Source organism: Camellia sinensis, unplaced genomic scaffold, assembly GCF_055761805.1.
Source record: "Camellia sinensis isolate YWXY unplaced genomic scaffold, ASM5576180v1 Unanchor12, whole genome shotgun sequence".
NCBI lineage: Eukaryota > Viridiplantae > Streptophyta > Magnoliopsida > Ericales > Theaceae > Camellia > Camellia sinensis.
Window position 1 is genome coordinate 1,987,778 of NW_028128998.1, and position 5,446 is coordinate 1,993,223.

The following is a 5,446-nucleotide window of genomic DNA, read 5'->3' on the forward strand; positions in this document are numbered from 1 at the left end:
TTCTTGTAAGGGTTACACCATTTGTACATGATGTAAGCCTTTGGACATTTTAATTTGATTATAACATCTTTGTATATTTTAATTACAAAGCATCCATTCAACTTAGATGTTATATCTAAGAATGTATAAAATTAGAATAACACATGTATTATTTGCCTATATTATATACATCTGCATGAATGTTGTTAGTTATCATCTATCGTTGGGTGGTTTACTCACGTGGGCCAGACCTCGTAAATCCGGGACGTGACATTGCTAAAATCATGGTGCTCCTTTTTAGCTACTAATTTTTTAGTTGCCAAAAGCTCTATTTATTAATTTTTTTAAATTGCACAAATTGAATATTTTTCAATAATTTCTAAATTATATGCATTCCATTATCAATGCAACCCCTGTGTATATATATACAGAATAATACATCCATCAATTATATTCTAAATCCATTATCAATAATATTCATTTCATTATCAACTATCTAAAAACTTTAACTTGTAATATCATATTTCGAATATCATATAAATCCATACCAACCAAGTATAATCCATCTAAATTAAATATTACATACAAAAACACTGGATTTCCAAAACAGAGGATTGTACAAAAATAAATGACTTCCATATTAACCTTTGAAGTAGCTTTCTCCAAAAAAGAGACATCAGGAAATGACTGAAGAACAGCTTCCACTGCCAAAGTTGGAGCTTCAAATGCAACCACTGTTTGAAAGAATAAGCACACTAATATTGTCAAAAATCAAAATGAGCAGCTAGTATAGAAAGATGCAATGTTGTATAATATAATTCATGAAAAATTGCAAAATTAGTGAAGACATATAGCCAAATACTTTTAGTTGATTTATTAGTGCACCATAAGAAGTATTAAAAAACCTTTCTTTAATTTAGCAAACTTGTTTTCCTGAGTCATATCCCAACAAGAAGCACACGGGAAGTGACATGATTACCAATATCATCTACGATATTGAAGACTGATAAAAAAAATTAAAAAAAGCCTTTCTTTTGTGAAATTCAGGAACCAAATGAAATGCATATTACTGCCATCTTCACATTGACAGCATATACAAATGAAATTTGCAAGAATCTTCTTAGTAATATCAATATATCAGGAGCTCATACATGAGAAATCAAAGGATTGAAACAAGCCAACAGCCCATCCATCCAGTTCCATAGACCAACTCTACTTTTAGCTTATTGTAGAAATGACTCCATCCAACTATATGTTTTAGACTACCATAATTTTTATGTAAAATCTATACTAATGGAGACAAAGGAAAATATCAAATGACATTGACCTTAAATTAATATTGAATATATAGAAACCATTTTTTTAACAATCTAGATAAATAAAAAAACAAGATACTATATGATTCATTGTAGACCATAAATTTTTGATAAATAGAAAATATAGTCCAGATTCTCCTCTATGGTTAAATAATGAAGTTTACTATTGTAAAGTAAATTTCATATTGGTTCATGCAAGATAAGTAAGTTAATCACTTTTATAAACATAAATAGGATATAAACACCTCCTATGATGATATTAACTAAAAGAATCCCAAAATAGGATTATATCACATAAAAAGTGGATGCACACACAGTCCACTATATTTCTATGAGAAAAGCATAAAAAGTGGATGCACAACGTTGTCCCACATTGGAAGTTTGCATAAATGATCTTCAGTATATAAGACACCACCAGTTTGCTTTAAATGAATTGTTTTTTTTTTTTTTTTTGGAACAATGCTACTATATAACTTGGGGGTCATGTTCGTAGGCCGATTTTCTTCAGGTTACGTGGGCCAACCAGCAATGAGGCAGTCGTATTCTATGAAATTCATTGCCTCTTCCATAGAGGGGAACACTAATACATGGATATAATACACCTACCAGTGTAACTATTGAAATTCATCTTTCATGTTTGACCATCCATATAAAATTTCCAGTGCCATTTCAAAAGCTACATGGATATAATACACCTACCAGTGTAACTATTGAAATTCATCTTTCATGTTTGACCATCCATATAAAATTTCCAGTGCCATTTCAAAAGCAAGATCATCAGTACTCCAACTTGAGATATAACACAAACATATAGTCTTCAAAATCACATCTCATGAAAAACCCAAAAAAACAAAATACACAAAAAGATATAATAAATTCTTAATTATTCCACATACAAGAAGCAATCAAAGAACAAAACTTCAAATCAAACAACCAAATTCAAATCATACCCAAATACGGAATCTATGAAAACAACACATCAAACACTTAAAATTAAAGAGCAAGCATGAATTTAAGATCAAAGAAACAGTGAAGGGTGTGTAGAAGAACAGACCTTAACCTCCTAAACAAAGAAATTGAGTGAAGCTATGAAACGTAGGATCAAAATAGGCATCGCAAATAAAGTGGAGAGAGAGAGAGAGAAAGAGTAAAGTGAGAACAAATGATGGAGCTCTATTTCTCTTAGAAATCACTTGGTTCAGCAAATTGTCACTCTAGTGCATATGATGAGACCAAAGTAGACACAAATTGAAAATGAAATAAATTTTTGTAGATCTCACAAATTTTAGAGCCAAAATCAAACCAATTCTTAATTCCTTTAATTTTTGTTTTTAAACCTAACTCAATTTCTTCATCCTCTTTCTAATTTACCTGTATGACATGCAAATTAAACCTAATTTCTTTCCAATTACATGAAATTAAGCCTAATCATTTCTTGATTTTAATTATTAGATAATTAATCTACAAGAATCAAGCATGTAATCCTTACCTACAGTTCTTGATTGATAATCTCATGATAATTTTCCTCTTCTCTTCTTTGTTGTTCTTCCTTTCTTTAACCTTAGCCTTTCCTCTAAGCTTTCCATCAAAATTCCTCCAACAAGATGAAGGTAAGCTCTCTCTCTCTCTCTCTATTCTTTCCTTCTCTCTCTTTCTCTTTCGATGTTCTCTCTTCCTTTCTCTTTTTCTTTACTTCTCAAATCTTTTGAGTCAAAGGGATTTACATCACCTCTTGAGCTCCCAGCACGCGCGCACACACACACACACACACACCCGTTCACTCCATGGGTGATGGAGGAGCCGCCGATCGAGCTTCCTTGGGTGATGGATCTCAGGCTACGGTGACCAACAAGGAGGTAAATCGGTGCTTCGGCTACCGGTGAACAAAAGGAGGAGCGGCAAAAGAAAGTTGTTCTGTGGCTGATGGAGCGGCGGTGAGAGAGGGAGGGGAGAGGAATAGCAGAGAGGGAGAGAAAGGCTGAAGAGAGACTTTGGCTTGGAAGCAAAATATACATATATGTGGTTATTGGTCATTTTACACCATTCGTGACTAAACATTTTTATCGCCAATTAATTTCATAAATCCTTCTAAAATTTGAAATGTCTCTCTCCAAATATTTTAGCTCTTTGGTGATTAAAAATGTTTTAGTCGCTAAAAATAAATTTAGTCACTGCAAATAAATTTTTGGCGACCAAACTTTTGATCGTCAAAGATAAAAAGTAAATTTTTGTTTTTATTCGGTGACTAAAATAATTTTAATAGCCAAAACTAACTATACAACGACTAAAATATTTTTTTATTGCTGAAAATAAATTTTTGACAACCAAACTTCTATTCGCCAAAGATAAAAAGTAAATTTTTATTTTTCATTTGGTTACTAAATAATTTTAGTAGCCAAAACTAACTATACAGCGACTAAAATATTTTTTTAGTCATCAATTGTGACATTTTTAGCAACTAAATTGTATTTTAGTCGCCAATAATCAATATACTCCGACTAAAAAAAATTAGTAGCTAAATATTGTTACGACCCGCTCCCCGTACCCAAGGGTTAAGAATCGTGATGGCGAGTAACTGAAATTACCTCCGACCAATTCTTGAACAAATTAATAAACGCGAGCGGAAATAATATTTAAGTAAGAGTACCAAAATAATCATTAGAGTTTTTATTTTTATTACAAAATTTATTGACCAAAAAGGTCGTTATTTACATAGAAAAATATCATAAAAGTGTTGTGTGTGTCTATTCCACAGCCCCGCATCTAAGACTTTCCAAAATTGGAAAATAACTATAAGCACATGGCAGAGTGAGAAATATTGTGCCAAGAGTATAAGGGGCACAAAATAACCATGGATAGTTATGTAACGAAAATATTTAAGATAGCTTAGTCTGAACAAATAATCCTTTAAGTAACAAAACTGAGATTATGTAATTAAATAACCATAATCATGGTACCGAACAGAACAGAACAGAGGTCACATGAGTGACAGTCAGAATAGAGGTACGGATTCAATAAGTGGCCCGTACGGATTATAGAGGTGGCTCCCACAATAGTGTAGCACTTATCTCCGCACAGAACAGAGGTCAATGGATCCATAACAATAGAGGGTCACAAAGTGATCAAACAAAGGCCAATGGTTATTTAAGTCCCCCAAGGCGTGGGACTCTCGTAGTGATACTTTCAAAACATAATTGTTTATAAGGTCATTGTCAAATATATACTAAAATTTAAACAAACATATCCATGAATTTCATTTTAACAAATAAAGTTTAGAAAATAACCGACGTAATTGAAATATTAATATAATTTATAAAACATAACTTGTATAAAATAAATTATGATAAGTCAAAACATACGTAAAATATATTATGGTGACTCAAAATATAATATAATTCATCTTAAAATTCATACCTCATTATTTCTTTCCACTATCAAAAATATTCTTAACTTCCAATATTCTCTTCCCCTTTCTTTCCTCAACTCCACACCTCCTCCTTATTTATAGGAGGCAACCCAAGCCACAACTTACACACGTGGCTCCTCCAAATTCTCCTCCCTCAATTCAAGCTTATCCCAAAGGTGCCTCACTAGTCTACACCTATGCATGCCTAATTATCATCTAAGCTACGTGTTGCTTCGGTTTATTCTTTTTATTTTATTTTATTTTTTATTTTACCTTGCTCAATTCTAAAACTAATTATATTATTTTACAAAATTATTCATAATAATACAAAATAAATTGTATATTTTTTCAACTGTGATTAAATAATATTAGTATCAATTTTTAAAGAATAATAAAAATTTTTGGTTGTTACAATCTTTCCTCCTTTTAAAATTTCGTCCTCAAAATTTGTCATATGTGTAAGCTATCCGCTGCGCACTCTGATAAATACATATTAGATGATTAATCTGATAGAAAATATCACCTCAAAAAAAAAAAAATTTACCAAAAACCACTTACTGTTTAGTTGTCAAAAATTGTTTTGGGCGAAAATGAGAAACAATCGGTAACTTTAAAAAAATTTCATCAGTTTTATTTCCGAAAAAAAAATAAAAAATAAAATAAGAACACAATCAAACAAGTGACTGGAAATGACATGACAGAATCACATACAAGAGTTAAAGGAATTTGAGAAGAGCTTCCATTT

At 31.4% G+C, this 5,446-nt stretch overlaps 1 long non-coding RNA gene across 1 annotated transcript; it reads right to left on the minus strand.

The window, feature by feature from the left end:
• Positions 1 to 476: 476 nt before the first annotated feature.
• Positions 477 to 3,318, minus strand: LOC114286406 (uncharacterized). Its single transcript, XR_014358025.1, has 2 exons — positions 2,785 to 3,318; positions 477 to 713 (listed from the first exon to the last, which is right to left on the minus strand). It is a non-coding gene; the product is annotated as an uncharacterized LOC114286406 (long non-coding RNA).
• Positions 3,319 to 5,446: the final 2,128 nt, after the last annotated feature.